Genomic DNA, 18,464 nt, shown 5'->3' on the forward strand with positions numbered 1-18,464 from the left:
GGCAGGGTCTCCTGCAGCAGCAGCAGCAGGCATGAGGTCTTCCCTGAGCCTGCCGCTGGCACAGTGTAGGAGGGAAGACGGGGACACAGCAGCCATGTTCCGCAAGTCCTGCTGGGCACAGCTGGGGCTGAAATTATGACTTCATCTGCGTGCTCCCCGGGGGCTGCCCTGCGTCCTTATCCTAAGGAAGTGAAATCACTTCTCACACATTCTCCCCCGACACCCGCGGCCCAGTGGGCCAAGAGAGGCAGCAAGCCACTGCCACATTTTAAAGGGAGAGCCGGGAAGCCAGAGACAGCTGCAGACTTGTCCAAGCAGAGAATTAAGACCCAGCAGCCTGTCGCCCACCCAGGCCAGGCCGGGGAATGGCCTCCTGGACAGCGGGGACAGAATCCCAAAGGATCCCGAGAAGGAGCTGGAGGGGGGGATCCCACCAGCAAGGAAGGGCTGGCCGAGGCCACAGGGCTCAGGTGACAGCCTCCAGAGCCAGCCGCCTCTCTCCACCGTGTCATGGCCCAGCCCAGCCTGACACACAGAGCCACATGACAGCTCCTTCCACCCTCCCGCGCTCTCTGTGGTCCCAGAAGCTGCTTCCCAGGCCCCGAAGACCTCCCTCTCCTGAGCCGTTCCCCAGTCCCACGGTGTCAGGCAGGCGGTCAGCATTGTCTTCTTCCCACTCAGGGCTGTCACTGTCACGCCCAACCACTGTCACACTCCACAGACAGGGAGAGGCACCCTGTCATGATGGCAGGAATACCATAGGTCACAGATGCTGTAGAGCACAGCACGTACAGAGCAGTGGACTCGGTCCCCACGCCCAACCGTGGTGACATAAATGAGGTCATAATTTAGGGTCCTGGTCAAGGCAGAGCTCAGAAGTGGGGAGGAGGCCAGTTCTCCACGTGGGGGCCAGTTCTCCACAGGTGGGGGTGGGAAGGGGGCATCTTTTCAGGTCAACTTCTAGAGATAAGTCTACAAACAGACTGGACAGGGAGGCACCTTGGGGAAAGAAACAACTTGAACAAAGACAGAGCAGCATGACACAGGGACGTCTTCAAGGAGCTGTAGACGGTCCCACAACGCTCAAGCTTAGGGGGTCAGGTGGAGCATGGCAAATGATAAATCTGGACGGAGAGGCAGGGCCTGGGTCCCAAAGGACCCTGTGACCAAGCCAAAGGTATGCACTTTGTTTCCAAAGGTCAGAATTTAGGGAATCCTTGAAGAGTTCTAGAGAGTAATAGTTGAGTAGGCATTCCCTTTTAATGGCTGTGTGACCCCAGACAAGATACTTAACCTCTCTGTGCCTCAGTTGCCATATCTGTAAAATGGGGAAAACGAGAATATTTTTATCCTAGGGTTTCCAGGGAGCTTCTAAAAAATATTGTATATGTAAAGAACTCTACACTGTGACTAATACATACTAAATGCACCACAAGCCATGGCTGTAATAATAATAATAATAAACTGCTATCATTGGCACATTTTGGAAAGATCACTCCAGTTTCCAGGTGGAGAATAAAGTAGAAGGCAACAAGCATGAAGCATAAGGACCACATAAGAGGCTCCTTCTGGAGTCCAGGTATCAGGTGACGGTTATTTCATAGTGACATTGGGGGAGGACCACATAGGACTGAAACAGGAAAGCTTGGGAGGAGAGAAACTTCTGGAATGGATGGATTTTGCAAAGGAGGGGGGTGAGGAAGAGGGATGAATGTGGGTTTGCCTGGTATTTGCTGTGACAGAAAATCCAGCTTGGCATCCAACAGGGGGTGATAGGTGGAGCTGACCATGTCAAGGGCGGGGGGCAGAGTGAGGGCCACTGACTGTGCAAGGAGAGCCATCACGACTAGACCCAGGCTGGCCGTGCAGCGGCAGCAACGGCTCAGGGACTGTGTGTGGCCCCTGCGAGAGAAGGACGCAGCCTTGTCAAGATATTCAGGGCGTGGCTGAAGCCCTTGCCCACCCATAACCAGAGTGGGAGGCTGGACCTGAGCCCCCGCTTCTCTGCCACTCTGAGTGGGGAGCTGTGTAGAGTTAACATTTTTATTTCCCTGCCCTAGAAGCCGTTAAAAATAAAAGCTAGCAATTCTCTCTGGATCTTCTTAATTCCTAGCCCTAACCCTCCACCCTGTCCCGCAGGGAAGGCCCTTCTCTGGCAGGACCTCGCCAGTGGCGCTCCTGCGGCCCAGGACCTGGCCAGCTTTTCAGACAACGGCTGTCTGGAATTGTGTAGGCTGAAGAGCCAGCTCCGGCTGGTCCCAGGTCCTCCCTCTATGAAAGACTCTCAGGAACGGTCCTCCTGGTTAGGGCTAATGTTCCTCCAGGGACAACGGTTGAAGGAGCCTCTGACACAGTCCTCTCCTCACTCTCTTCTGTCTTGAGGGACAGTCTTCATGTCCTGTCCTCTACACTGTTAAATTTTTGGTCAGATTGATTCTTGGCTGTGGTGGGGGCAAGGGGAGCTGTCCAGTGCATTGTAGGATGTTTGTGACCCCCGGGCCTCCACCCACTGGATTCCAGCGCCACTCCCCAACCCGTTGTGACAACCTAAAATGTCTCCACACACTGCCAAATTTCCCCAGGGGCAAAACTGTCCCCAGTGGGGGGCCCTGCTCAACAGGAAGGACCCTGAGGTGTTCCGATTCAGCTCTTATTCTCTTCTGATGCTTCGCATTTTGCCTGGCACGGGACAGTGTCCACTCGGGGACAGGGAGACACGCTCCTTTCTCTGCCATGGCTGCGCACTTGCAAAGGTGGCAGGGGAGAGAGTTCTGTGAGCTGGTGCCCCGCTCCTCTGGTGGCCCAGGCCCCACTCCAGTGTGTACCAAGCTCCATGCCGCTTCTCTGCCTCTGGGGACATTTGCAACCCAACTCTTTTGTTTCCAAAAATCTATTGAGGTCATCAGTAGTGTTTGAGAGCAAACGGATTTTCCTCTGGATTAAGGAGAGATTTCTGGAGACTTGGGTAAGAGATAAAGAGAAAGGTCAGTGAGTCCCAGAAGTGTTCTGAGTTTAAGGCTGAACGGGATGCACCAGGAGGTGTTTTCCTGGGCCCAGGCCCCCTGGACATTGCAAGACCCCGGGTGGCGTGCAAGCAGCAGAGACACCCAGCTCCGGGCTGAAATAATAGCCATCTGAGCAGGTGGGGGGCTGAGGCACAGCAGGACCCTCTGAGAACCTGGGCACTCTCTAAAACCTCGGATCCCTCCAGAGGACTCACTCCGGAGAGAAACTCCAAGAATACCCAAGGCAACATGAAGTCTTGGAGTTGAAATCAAGTTGATTTATAGATTCCTGGCATACTTGACTTCTGGCTTGGGATTCGTACCTGTGGCAAGTACGAAGGGCCAAAGTTAATAATAGCTAATATTTATTGAGTGCTTATTATGTCCCAGGCACTGATTTTCCAGCATTAGGTTAAATTACCTTTTAATCTTGACAAGATTCCTTTTGGTGGGTCCCATTGTAATTCCCAATTTAGAGATAAGGCATTAGAGACCTAGTCTAACTGGGTGACTTACTCAAGCTCTCACAGCATCTAAGAGGTGGATGCAGAATAGTAAGAACAGCAAACACATAAAGCACCTCGATTCTGTGTTAAGCTCTATTTCATGCACTTAGCGTGCATTAATTTATTTAATCCTCACAACAACCCAATAAGGTAGGTACTATCACCACTGTCACTTTATAAACAAATGGAGCAAAAGAGAAGAAGTAATTTGTCCAGGCTCCCAGCTCACAGTTGGCAGTCCTAGCATTTGAACTTGGAAAGCCTGCCCGAGAAGTCTGTGTAATCTAACCACTGAACCACGTTGACGAGACTCCAGGGCCCAATCTCCTAACCATGCTCTGCTGGATGGCGACTGGATATTTGCAAATGTTTGAGTGGTAAAACAGATTTTAGTAGGAACGGAAGGGCGGTGAGGACCAAAATGGCTTGCTGGGGCCCGGGAGAGTCAGTCAAAGCTGTGAGCTCGATGACCTGCCAGGTTTGCTTCGTGTTCACAACCCTGATCTCGGTCCCAACTCGCGCATCCATCAAGATATTAGCGCTCTTTATCTATAAATAGATCCAAGGGTTGAAAACTGAGGATAGCAACTCTTTGTAACGCGTCTACTACCCACATTCACCCCCTGGAGCATTCTAAAAGGAGAATGGGAAGGAAGAAAAAAATTTTGTTCTAAGAGAAACGATGGAATGCACGGAGAGCATTCAAGTTGGCAAAGTCGGATCACAGGTGTCTCCCACAGCCCTGTGGATCTTCTGGCGGTCAAACCAACCAAGCTTCTGTCCTTGTTAGTTTGTTCTCAGCTATCCTGAGGGCTGTGGCTTCGGTTTCTGTAGGCTCAAGTCCCACAGTAGGAGCCCCATATGCAATGAGTAGACCTTGTTTAGATTCTGACATTTTTAGACAATCAGAGAAATCTAAATTTGGCCTGGATATTGCGTGAGAGTAACAAATAAATGTTATTTTTATAAGGATGACACTTACATTTTATAATGTAAGAAAATTCTCCTTTCTACCCCTCGAAACCTATTTTTTTAAAGATGCATTTAATTTGTTTTTTAAAATTCTTGAGGAAAAATGTTGGTATAGATGTAGCAAATGCGGCAAAATGTTAATGGCTGTGGAAATTGCATGATGACTATACTCAGTCATTTTGTTCCCTGCTTTTGCATATGTTTGAATTCTTTTTTTGGGGGGGTACTGGCGATTGAACCCAAGAGTGCTTAACCACTGAGACACAATCCCAGTCCTTTTTTAAATGTTTTATTTAGAGACAGGGTCTTGCTAAGTTGCTTAGGGCCTAGCGAAGTTGCTGAGGCTGGCTCTGAACTCACAGTCTTCCCTCCTCAGCCTCTAGAGCTGGTAGGATTACAGGCGTTGCACCACCGCGCTCGGCAATGTTTGGAATTTTTTACAACGAAAATAACAAACTCAAGCTCAAACTCTACCTATACATGTTTAGACAACTACTGCATGGCTAAACTTGACTTGAGATTTCTTGACAGCTCATTTAATGGAACCCAGTGTCTGAGGCGAGTGCGAGGGTGGGGCCCACTCCACTCATTCCTACACTTGCTTTAGCCTCAGCAGAGACATCCCTTAAACACTTGCCAGTCAAGGGACGTTTTCCAAAGGAACTTTCTTTGGTCCCAAGCAAACTGCCTCACCCTGCTATTTTCTCAAACAAGATCGTCCCACTCACAGTTCCATGAGGGGCTTCCTGGCCTATCCAGCCATCCCCGGGGTGCGAGTGTCATCGAGGGCAGATCAGAGTGGCCCCTGATCACATGGGAGAAGCAGGCTATGGGATCTGATACCTGCAAACCTTGGCTTTTGTCTCCTGGCTCAGGCCCAGTCTTGCTTCTCCATCAAAGGTGGATTCAGTGCCCACCCCAGAGCCCCGAATGTGGCAGCCACTTGGAGCCCCACCAACACAGAGGTGGATAGCTGTGCACACGCCAGTGTTTACAGTGCGCGCAAACTTATGGGAGACAGGGGGAAATAAGTAAATATACATGTAAACACATAAAACGTATAGGCTTACATTTCCAAAAAGAGGAGAGGGATACATCCCCAAGCTAATGAAAATGGTCACCAGAGAATAATAGAGGAACCGGGCAGAGAGATGAAATGGAAACTTCTTTGACAGTATTAGCTACTAGGTATTTTGTCTTAGACAACTGAAAAGCATATTATATTACTCTGGAACAAAGTAAGATGGGGCTGGGCCTCGCACATGTGAGGCATTGGGTTCGATCCTCAGCACCGCATAAAAAAATAAAATTATAAAGATAACATGTCTATCTTTAAAAAAAACCTAAAATGAATAAAGAGCATCCACTAAAACTTGAAAAACACTGAAACAAATGAAGCTACCCTACACAGCAACTTGCTGTCATAATCCAGAGAGAAGAAAGTACAAAACATCTTAAGACTCGTTATGTTGGTTGACTGTGTACCCTCAAAGCATTGTCTTAACCTGAGGTACTTTTGTCCCTGGTGGACATTTGACAGTGTCTTGGGATATTTTCCTGTCACCACTGGAGGGTTTTATACTGGCATCCAAAGGGTAGATAGTACAGGCTACCATGCACAGAACTGTCCTCACAATAAAGAATTATCCAGCCCCAAATCGAGGCTTGGGTTTAAGAAACAGAGTCCTAAAGGAATTTATTATAAAGACAAAAAAAGCTAAATGTTATCTCTTTTCAAGTTCACAAGGTCAATATTACTGCTAACAACACTGGCATTGTGTGTATTGTTATTTGATACCTTTATAGCTATACTGCATGATAAAGAAATAAAATTATGTAAATGACTGTCCCTGGGATTTGAGATTTTGAGCAGAAGTATCTAATCCAAGGTATTGTTAAAATTCTGTAATCTTGAATGTTCCTACGTCTGGTGCTTCATGCTCTTCAGCTTCTCAGTCTGCTGGCTCCCTCCCCTTCTTTCTCTCTCTCTCTACAGACACACACACACACACACACACACACACACACACACACACGCCATGCTACCCTCCAGCACCTCTCCAGGGGGGCTTCTCGGGCTGCTCACAGCACAGTGGTCTCAGGAACACATGAACTTCTTTCATGATGACCGACTTTGCAGAGGCAGCAAGCAAAGCCACAAGGCCCCTGCAGAACCATGCCTGACGTGGCGTAGCATCACCTCCACTCTGTTCTCTTGGTCAGAGCAATCCCAGGGCCTGCCACACTACCCGGGGTGGGGAAACAGACTCCACCTCTTGATGAAGGACTGTCAGGGTCACAGTGCAGAAGATCATGTGGAATGGGAGACAGTGTCATGGCTCACTCCAGAAAGTGCGGCCCACCACTGTGAGGTGCTGGGTGATATAGCCGGCCCTGCCTGCCCACCAGTGCCTGCAGGCCCAGCTTCTGACTCCAGGAGTATTAAGATACGGGAAACTCCCAACGCTGGCCTCCTAACATGAGCTTCATCTAGTCTTCCAGATCTCCCTGAGTTACAGCTCAAGTCCAGACCTTCTTCCATTTCCCCAAGGGTGGTGAGGTTGAGTGGGCCCTGCTGGGGAGATGAGAGAGCAAATTCCAGGCAGTCTCTGCCCTGAAGAGACTGAGTGTGCAGGTCTGGGTCCTGGGCCGCTGAGGACTGAGACCTGGTGCCAGGCAGCCGGCTCTCCCACCCTCATCTTGCAGGAGAGGGACCCCAAGGCAAACCCCTGGAAGCTGGAGCAAGAAGAGTCCTGGAGGAATTGGGGGGAAGGCCAGGACACAGATGCAGGTCGGAAGGGCACACTTTCAAAAGAACGCTTCCTGAGTGCTTTATCCTCGGGCAGCTTCCTGACCCCAGGAGACCTGCAGCTGTGCAGCACAGCACCCAGGGTTGGAAACTTCTTAGGGGTGGGTAAGGGGACAATGAGTTGGGTTCTTGAAAGTGGGGTCATGAGGTCATGGGGGACAGTGGGTGGACTGTGGATAGGATGGAGCTGTATGGAGGCCGTCACATGTTCCTGAGCCCAAGAGTCTTCTTTCTTCCGTCGGCTGGATTTCTCTGGCAGCTCTCCACCTGCTCTCTGAGGTGATGACGGACAGAGGCGACCCACCTCCCTGCTCCCTGGTATGGCTGCTGGGCCCCTGTAAAGGCCTCAGCCCTCTCCACCCACCTCCAGGGGCTAAGGATTTCACTTCAATCCAGCTCCTTCTTCCCCAAGCCCAGGGCCTCTGTTTCCTCCTAGAGTCTCCACCCTTGGGGGCTCCCCTTGGGCTAGACCTGGGAGGGCGGGGAGAGACATTCCATTCTGAATTTTGTGGCCAGTGGGGAGTGAGAGGGGACAGGACCAGGGCGGGGCACAGTCCCTCTCAGGACCAGAGGCATCTCTGGGGTGGAGGGAAGGGTTCCACTCGCTGCTCCCCTAATCTGAAGTAGGGCTCTCAGGGAGAAATGCCCTGGGGCTTAACACGTTGTATTAAGCGAAACCAAACCAGAGCTCCCAGTACTGCCACCCTCCTCACCAGGAAATCTTGGCCCTGCTGCTGGCCACATGTCCTGGGTATCTTCCATTTTGCTTCCCCTTTTGTCTAAGAGCACCCTTCCCGTCATCCGGGTCAGCTCAGGACTGGTGCTGCACACCCTGGTGAACGGGAGCCCCAGGCTGGCCAAGGAGCACCATAGTCTGAGTGGAAAACTTACTGGAGTGGGTGTGTGGCCTGAACTGGAGCAATCGGACTTTCCGAAGACTTGCCTGAGTGAGAATAAATCCAGAAGATAGTGGGCGCCATAGCCAAGAGATAGAGGCAGAGAGAGAGAGAGAACACCCACCGATGACATCCCTTGAGTCCCTTGACCAGGCTCCAAATAGGCAGTTTTATCAAAAACTCAGACTTTGTCCCCACGTCTTCCCTAGGCACTGCACCCAGAGCTCTCTGCCAGAGAGTAGACAGCAGCAAAGATCAAACCAAGGACAAGGGAGGACCTCCCAGAGGGAAGAGCTAAAGGCCACAGAGCATGCCAGGGAGGCTGCCCTGAGCAGAGCCAAGGTCCCCAGATGGGTTGACCAAGTGACTCACCTGCTGACAGAGAAAAGTGTATTTAGTTCCTGCCCCGCAGGACTTGACTGTGGCCGTGGACCAGCAGTGTGTGTGCTTTCTTTGGATCTCATTTCTGAGTGGGGCTTCGTATTACAGTCTTCCTGATCCTGTGCCACCATCACGTGGTGGGTATGGAAGAGCTGGGTAGTGAGGGAGGTCACGTGCTTTCTCCTACCACCAGGAGCTGCAGTGGGCCCTGACGGCCTTGCACTCAGGTGCTCCTGGTGGAGGCGCCACAGTGAATCCCAGGACTTGTCTCCCTTGGAGATGGGGTAGGTGTATCTGTGTATGAGAAGAGAAGAGCCCACAAATATTTGATGGCCCCAAGTGTGAACAGTGGCAGACACTGTGGGACCCCCTCCCTTACCCCCGCAGGCTAGTTCTTCTGTTTCAGACTAATAAGACACTTCATTTTTTGTCTGGGCCCTGGAAGTGGATCTCCAGCCTCCCTTGCTGCTGGGTGTGGACAAGTTCCAAATAGAGCAGAAGCCATGGGAGCAACTTCAGGGTCATTCTTGGAAGAGGAAAGGGCCTCTCCCTTCCTCTTCCCTCTTCCCCACCCTGAGCTGCAATTCGGATGTGCTTTCGCACCATCTTGGACCACGCGGTCAAGGGTGATCCTAGGAACGGCCAGCTGTGTGTCAAAACTCCTGAACCTATAAACTCAGCTGTCCTGGATTCATATTGTCTTTTGTTTAGGACTTGTATGAATTCAGTAAAACTCTCTGGGAAGTTATATATATATATCATAAATCCTATAAAAATACTGTAATACTTGAAAGGTATAAAAGTAGCAACTTTGGGAAGCTACCAAATGAAAAAATTAAAGTGAACAAATTTAAATTCATGCTATTACACTTTTTCTTTTAAAGTGGCTTTTGTAATGCAAATGTACACAGCCTTTCATATGGAGTACATAATGATCTGATTCTTTTTCCTCTCTCTCTGTAAAGCTCCTGATAGGATTATCAGTGACGTAGAATGTCATATCAAAGGCCTGGGACATAAGAAGCTGGGATAGCAAAATAGAGTCACAGAGCAATCCTTGGCCTTTGAATACCCCAAAGTAGCGTGTCCCCTGGAAATACTGTCTTCTGGATAGGGGACTAATAAATGTAGAGCTCATTTGAACTGTGTCACAGCCTGCTTTTGCTATGGGATTGTATCATCATTTCAGGAGAAATTTATGCCAACAGTCCATGCACATAATTAAAATTGTGCTCCTAGACCCCCTCCTAGTTTTTGAGCCCTAGAGCTTCATCAAGTCCCCTATACATAAGGAGGAGAAACAAGAGTAGGTACCCTGGCATCCACAAACCATTATCTTCCCTTAGGCTTTCGAGCATCTCAGAAAGCCCTTCTTCCATAATGCAATAATTCTGTAATCAAAGTGACATTCTTTGCACAGGTTGACTGCTCCTTAAGGTGTTCAGAGCATGCAAAATATTCTGCTTTATTAGCAGTGTAGTTTTAATTGTTTGTTTATCTAAGATCTTGATTACAAATTTGTAATGAATGTTTAAATGTCTGGTAAATTTTAGTGTGAAGTTTTTGTGCTTTGGTTGATCATGTGTAAATAGTGAATAAATATTTTGGCATGTTTAATGCTAAATATTAAAATTTAATTTTTAAGAGATAAATAATCATGGGTTCATCAAATAAAAGCTAGGTAATAGTTTTTTGTTTTTTTCTGTCTGAATAGCCACTCAATATGAATGCCATGCAGCAAAGAGTTAAGTCATGTTAAAGCCAGTTTATTATCTTATTCAAACAGAGGTTTGCTTATCCATAAAGAGAAGGGGTTGTTGCTAAGATTTTAGCCATCTCTGAGATTCTGAATTAGCATGACAATTCTGGAAATCTTTTGCTCATGTTTACCACCATCCTAGAACAGCCAGCCACACAGATCAACATGGAAGTCATATCCTCCAGAACCACTTAGACCTCCAGCTTGCTTTTCATTCTTTTATGGTATCCAGTTGCCTCTGTGTAAATAGACCATCAGCCTTCCATCAAGGCACATGTCTGATTGATGGGTCTGCCAGGCACACTTACATACAATCAAAACTCAGCCTGTCTTGCAGATAATTACCAGCTTCAGCACATCTGAGCTGCTGCAAATAAACTTTCTGATTGTGTTTATTCCCTGACTTTCCATAGCAAGGGGAGAAAAAAACAGAACTGCCCACAATGTATAACATTTTCCATCCAATTTCCACAAAAGCTGAACGCTTGAAATGTTCCTTTCTGTTCACAGAGCAATTTCTCTTTCTCATAACCACCTTCATTTTACAAATGAAGCAACTAAAATTCAGAGAGGCCAAATTGACTCCTCAGAATCACACAGCTATGGCCGGGGTTGTGGCTCAGTGGTACAGCACCTGCCTAGCACGTGTGAGGCACTGGGTTTGATCCTTAGCACTACATAAAAATAAAGAAATAAAATGAAAGTATTGCATCCACCCACAACTAAAAATATAAAAAATAAAATCAGTGAATCAGTAAATCGCACAGGAAGGGCTCAAACCCAGGGGTTCCTGACTTCAAGCCCAGTGGCTTTTCCATGAAAAGGCCCCCCAGGTCATCGCAACATCTATTTACCGCGAGGACACAGAAGCTGCTTGCAGCTTTCTCTGTCTGAATAGCCACTCAATATTAATGCCATGCTTAGCAAAGAGTAAGTGATGTTAAAGCCAGTTTATTAGCTTCTATACAGTCTCACTTTGCTTATCCATTAAGAGAAGGGGTTGTTGCTAAGATTTCATCCATCTCTAAGATCCTAGATTAGCATGACAATTCTGGAAATCTTTTGCTCATGTTTATACCTACACACTTCTATGTAGATGTCCAGAATTAGAAACTCTAATTATGACACTAATTCTAATACCTTCTCTCTACCATATTAGCTTGGGCAGAGCTTGTCTCTAAGGGCTAGACAGGAAAAAGAAACAAAACCTGTGGGTTCAATTCCAATGTACTAATAAAGTGAATTAAAAGAAGCTCCAAAATGTTGGTGCTTTTCTGCATGCTGTCTGAACCTAGTGTCCACTTTCAATGACAGAGGGGCTATTCTCCTCCCAACTGTTAACTGCCAACTGTTAACTGTTAACTGCCTACAGCTGCCAAGCTGATGTCATCATGCCTGAACATGTGATTCACTTTGGCCAATAAAATGTGAGCAGAAGTGACAGACAACCAGCAGAAGCTTTGAAGAGATGGCACTTGCTTCCACTCTCTCTTCTCCCTCATTCATGAGAGCAGGTTATTCTAGATAGAGTCTATTTGCCTTGACTTGGTCCCATAAGGGAAAAGAAGTGGTGCAGAGCAGCAGCCACCCTGTAAAGATCGAGCAATGGGTGGGAGAAATAAACTTTTGTTGTGGAGAGCCACTGAGACTTGGAGGTTCATTTGTTATTGCAGCATCATTTAACCTAAGCTGACTATCCAGTGCTCAAGTCATTGCATTGGAAATATTTGTCAGCTCCACAGGACACTTAAGTTCCTTGGGAACAGGTACTCTTCTGGAACTATCATTCAATCCCAGAGCCTAGCAGAGTGTCTGACATACAATAGATAGCAACTGAATCCTTGATGACTGAATGGAAAGAGGGGTGGATGACCAGTAGGGTACTACAAGTTCAAAATGGAGCACATATGCCTCCTGATAGAACCATGGCACTCTGTGCTCTGATTTCAATTCCACAGTTCTCCAAATGATAGCGTAAGACATGGCCAATGACCTCACCTCCTAATATTTCATCTCTTAAAGACCAAATTTGCACTTGCTAAGACACCATCTCTGGCTCATGTGTGTCTCCATCAGTCAGCCACGTATGCTAAGTCATCAGTAAAACCCAGTAAGAAGCATGGCACAATAGCCATCCTCCTGTCCTGGGTCCCCTAAATATGTCTAGCCCTTCTACCCACCATGCCCCTGTGGGCAGGAGAAAGGCAGTTTGGGGCGATAGCATCTGGTTCAAGAAGTTACCAAGATTTTTGTTCTGTTTCTTCATTCTGTCACATCCTGCTTTCTTCTGTGTGGTGTCATGCCAGCACAATAGCACAGTGGTTAAGACACCATGTCAAAACTCAGAAAGACCTTGACCAAGTGTTGACTACACCTCCTCCATGGCATTAATGCCAGGAGGAACTTGAGCTAAACAGACCCTCAGACCTGTCCCAAGTTCAGCTGTTGCAAGGTCTTCCTATCCCTAGGACAAGCAGTGGACACAGGCTAGTGCAAAAATCCATTCCTAGAGCCCCTTCTCTCCTCTTTAGGTCCCTGCTTACACTCGAACCTTTCAGCAGAGCAGTTTGTTTGCAGTGACCCTGAGTTCTTGAAACTGCTGGATCCCAGCCCAGGAGCTGGCCTACGCAGGTTGGGAGAACTTGTGAGAACCTCTTCCAGCCCTGACATGTCACCTGCTGCATCACCAAAGTCCTCCAGAGCGATCGGGAAGCTTTCAGCCTGCCAGCTTGTGCCCCTGAACCACCACCCAAGATCTCTGCCTGCTCTTCCCAGGTGAAGGGGAAGCAGCCATTCTTCCCATCTTCTTCCTTCCTGCCCCAAACGACCAACTTCCAAACCCTTTTTCTCCTCTGCATCTTTGTTCCAAGTCACAACCAGAACCTCTGGGCTCAGCTCCTCCCTTCCCTTAAGGGACACTGTTGATAGGACAGGTACGAAATGACACAGCATGGCTGTGCTGGAGTGCTCTCCATGGCTCGACACACAGCCTGACATCCCCATTAGGATTCCCAGACTGCTTCTTTCCTGGGGTGCTTCCACCCAGTTGCCAACCACGAGGAAGCTTCAAGGTCCCTCACGGGCCCCAACCGAGCAGTCTCTAGCTCCATCCTGACTCCCTCCCGCAGGGCCCATCCTCTGTGGATATTCTCTGGCAGCAGCAGGTTTAGGGACTGTGAGCCTTATCCTCCTCCCCTTAGACTGCCACAGACTGGAGCAGGTGGGGGCAGGGGACAAAAGCATGAGAGATCACAAAAGGTATGGCAGGTGGCTTAGTACAAGTCTGTTCTTATAAAGCTCATTTCACTCAACTTTCCAGTGACTTCATTGGAAATTTTAATTCATGGGATTTTTTTTTTCCCTGGGGAAAGAAACCCAAACCCAAAGGGCAAGTCTAACAAAGGGAACTGCGTGACTTGTTTCTATCTGAACATTGTCACATGATCTTGTTTTTAGAAACCTAGGGAGATCCCATCATGTATGTGAGTGTGTCTGGCAGTCTGAGTACCGAGGACCTGACATCAGGGTTACTGCAGGCCACCCGGGGTTCTCATTTTGGCACTCCCAAGCGCCAGCCCCTCCACTCCTCTTATAAACCCTGGCAGACAGGTTCTAGTTTGGTCATTGCCACGTGGCTGATGAGGAAATGGAGGCACACAGGCATTGCATAGCTTGCCCAAGTGGCAAGCCTGCTGGTGCTTGCCAAGTGGCAAAGAGGGGCGTCAGGTGACATCACCACGATGTTACATGGAGAGATACATGCACAAAGTACATAGGTTTGGGGCTCTCTAGTTGAACTCCCACCAACCCCTTGGTGTAAGTATCATCTCCTATTTCACAGATGAGAAAACTGGGATTTAAGAGAAAATTGATTTAACAAATGTCACAGGACTGGTAAGCCACAATTAGAATGCAGCATGGAATTCCTGCTTTGAAGGTGGACAAGCAACAGAAATATGTCCCTTTCCCAGGGAGATGATAAGCAGGGGCTGAGTTCAGCACTCTTGTTCTATTGCAGACTCGTGGCATGGAGTGGCATGAACCTGTGCCATGGGGACAGTCACTGTCCTACCAGATGGCTGCCTTCTGGCTCCAGGGCTCTGGCCAGCATCCTTGTGCTCATGCCATGACCTACTTCTGTTCACCCAGTTAGCCGTGTGGCCTATTTCTTTCCCGCAGAATTACTTCATAACCTTCATGGAGTAACTATCACATGCTGAGCACTGCATTCATGAACTTGGACATGGAAAAAAATAGCCCTTTAAATTTGCAAAGCAATATTTACAGCCCAGGAAAATTAAGAGCTGAGTCTCAGACCTGCCCTTTGCTTACATTCAGGTTGGTTTCCTTTTTTACAACAATGGCCCTAAATCATGGGTATGAGGGGCCTGGGACTGCTTTCCAGCTGGTCCCTCTGTGTCCAGAAATTTCTACCACCTATTAGGATAAAATCTGTCTCAACTTCTGCTTTTTCTCATGGCATCTTTTACACATTGGTTCCCTCTTGCCAATAAAATCTGCTATCCATGGAGGGTCCTGCTGCCGAAATCTAGGAAAGAGTGAGTTAAATGTTGGTAAGTGATGTAGAGGTGGTAATTAGGCAACATAATTAGACACTGTTGAAGAGCTGGGCTGTAAAGGGCGATGTGATAAGGGGCTGCCTGCATAGCTCAATGGTGTAATTAGATACAAAAGCTCCCTTTTTCGGTCATTGTGCTTCTCAGGCCGTTCTGAGTCCAAACGTGCTGATGCTGGTTCTGCTTTCATCGTCTTCTTTTTTTTTCCCTGCAAGCCTAGGACCTGGCTGGCACTCTGCTTCTTGGCCAGCTGCCTCCTCTTACCCTGCGCCTTGGGGTTTCTTATCTTTAGCTCCACCCTATTGCCCCATTCTCCAAAGACGAATCCATGAATCACAAGGATTTTATAGATCGTAGGGTTACAAAAACAGCAACCAAGGAAGTTAAAAACCTTCCAATTTCTGACAGACACAGCCTCCTGTCTTAAGCCCCCTCCCCGCAAAGCTGACAGGAAGACCCCCTGGGTATTAGGACTCAGCTCTGAAGATGGGACTCGCTCACCACACACTCTCCTGACCTAACTCCCACCAACACACAGATCAGGACGCATCATCCCTTGCTCAAAGCCTTCCTGTGGCTTCCCAGGGAGCTTAGAGGGACACTTCTGCTCCTTCCCTGACCTCAGGCCCTCTGTGACCTGGCCTCTGCTGTTCTCCAGCCCCAACTCGAAGTATGCCAACCTGGTTGAGGGCTCTCGCTGTGCTTTTAGCAAATCTCAGGAGTTTTGCAATGGCCAGTCCTTTCCCCAGAAGGTTCCCATTTGTAAGGCCCATTTGGTGGACCCGGGCTGAAATGACACCGCCCCTAAGGCCTTTATGACATTTCTGAAGGAAGCTCCTCACTCCTGCCTTCTCGACCTTATTTCCCCCTTTTGTTTAAACCACTATCAGAAACTCTCCTGCTTAGACACGTGTTGTCTTCCTCCCCCGAGAGACTGCGGGGTACACATGAGGGCAGGGACTGTGTCTCTCACATTCATTGTTGTCGTCCCCAGATGCAAAGAGTGCACCAGGAGAGCCTCAAATATCTGTGCAACGAAGGGACAGACTGTGTTGTTCCACCTGCCCCTGCCTGGTCACTGCATTCATCCTTCATCTCCTGTTGGTTTGCCTCCTGCTCCAAGAATGTATTGTTGACCTTCACATCATGCAGCTGGGTGAGCTGCATTGCAGCCATTGCTTCACTAAGCATTGATTAGGAGGTCACGCGTTAGGCAATGGTTTCTTCAAAGGAGCAATTGTTCTTAGCTTCAGAGAGTTTCTAATCTAATAGGAAGACAGGCAACCAAGTCAGGGCAGCCCCTGCTGGGCGCTATGGCAGATGAATACCCAAAATGCCAAGGGATAGAGAAGAGGGCATCCGACTAGAAGGTTCTTATCAGAGCTCCAAGAGAAGAAGACTTCCAAGAAGACTTAGCTCAGGAGTCAGTTACAAGAAGAACAGTGACATGTGTTGGGGTGGGAAGGGGGGACCTGTTAGTTCCTGAGTTAGAGAACCGTGGCTCACTGTGCTCTGTGCTGACCTAAGCAAGCAGTGGGCACTGCGGAAAGGTTCCCTGGGCAGGGATCTCGAGGAGCCCTTTTTTGCCTCGTCCATCTCCCTGTGACCTTGAGTAAGTCACCTTCCTTCTGAGTCTCATATTCTCTTTCTTGCTGGTATTTAGTGAGATCTCAACCTTCTTCACTATTTTATTCCTAAGTGTTCTGTCCCTACATTCGCTTCCCTTAGCACCAACGTACCCAGGGCTCATTTTATGCCCGGCAAAGTGCCAAGTGTTCTCAAAGATACAATTAGTGAAAAATGTGATCTTTGCTCAGGATGCAGCTATAATTTGGAAAGGGAGGAAACAAGCCATAATAAAACTAGGAAAACAGAGCAGTGTCCTACATTATTTGCTAATGATTTCATGCATTTTGGTCTTATTCCAATTATAGGCCAAGCTTAAGGTCAGAGACCATTTTTCTTTTTGTTTCTAACACAGTCTTTTCCACTTTCTCGCTGTAAAGCATTACTCTACTTGGCTTTTCTTAGCTTCCAGTTATCATGTGTACAAGGAGGAAGGTACCTAATGCTGTACAGAGTAAATGAGCTGTGCCGCAGGGAACACTTTGCCCAGGACCTGACATATAGAATACCCTCAGTAATGACTGCTTCATCCGGGCCCTCGGACACAGAGGGTTGGAATGCGTAACAAGAGGTGAAGCATAAACAAAGTGAAAGAATGGTAAATGAAGACCCACCTTTTGAGGAGGCTGCCTGGGTTTCTTAAGGAAGTGAACTAACTCAACTATTGGTGAGGATTCATCAGAACAAAGATAGGAGGCTGTTGTCATGGCTCCAGTGGAAGTGTGGGGGTCAGGCTGGGGTGAAGGCTAAGAAGGAGACACTGTGGAGAGTAAGTAGGATCTCGAGGATGCTCTCAGTCGGGCCTTAGTATCTTCTTTGAGTGGGCAACACCAGCATTTTTAATCCCTCCCAGATACCTGCTGCAGGGGCCTGATTATAGGTCAGTGCAGTGAGAAGCCTGGGGCTCCCCGCTCCCACCTGGCACCTATGGTAGACAGAGGCTGCACCTCGTGCTGGGGTCACAATGGCCATCACCCTGGCTTGTTCACAGGGCAGGGGTTCTCTCCCAGGACAGGGAATCCTGTAAGAACCGAGGCCGGCACCTCCAGCCAACATCTGCTTCTGAAGCAGGAGGATCACACAAAGAGAAGGGCACCATCACTTCACCCCCAACTCTGGAGCCACTACTTGGAGATTTTTCTGGAGTGGGAGGTCAGCAGTCAGAGAGCCCTGAAGCTTTCCCCCAAGGGGTTATCTGTCCAAAATCAAGTGCTATGGTTTCGATATGAGGCATCCCCCAAAAGCTCATGTGAGAGACAATGCAAGAATGTTCAGAGGTGAAAGGATTGGGTTATGACAGCCTTAACCCAATGAGTGAGTTAATCCACCCATATGGATTAACTGGGTGGTAACTGTAGGCAGGTAGGGTGTGGCTGGAGGAAGCAGGTCACTGGGGATGTGTCTTTGAGGTCTTGTCCTTGGTGAGCCAAGCTCTCTCGGCCTTCCTCCCCCATACTCGTCTACCTAGCTGTTCTGCCTTACCTCGGGCCCAGAGCTGTGTGTTCTGCTGACCATGGATCCAGCCTCTGAAACTTTGTGCCAAAATAAACTTTTCCTCCTCTCCTTTGTTCTTGTCAGGTCTTTTGATCACAGCAACCCAAAGCTGGCGAAAAAGTCAGTGTAGAAAAGTTCAAGCCAAGGACACTTTCAAAAATATTAGAAGTTTTGGTGGAAAGCAATTCAGGGAGGCTGATACTTCATGGGAGATATAGGTGGCCCCACAGACCACAGGATTATCTCTTCTGCTTCCTCTGTGACTCCCCTGCTCTGGCTGTGTGGACATTTTGCCACCGCCCCTCTCCTTTTGCACATACCTGGGCAAAGATCACACAAAACATAAAATTATAAACCAACATTTCTTGTGAATAAAATCTGATGCAAATACCAAGATCTCAAATCAATACATAAAGAGTAATGCCCATGACGAAGTAGG

This window comes from Callospermophilus lateralis, chromosome 16 (genome assembly GCF_048772815.1).
Source record: "Callospermophilus lateralis isolate mCalLat2 chromosome 16, mCalLat2.hap1, whole genome shotgun sequence".
Lineage (NCBI taxonomy): Eukaryota > Metazoa > Chordata > Mammalia > Rodentia > Sciuridae > Callospermophilus > Callospermophilus lateralis.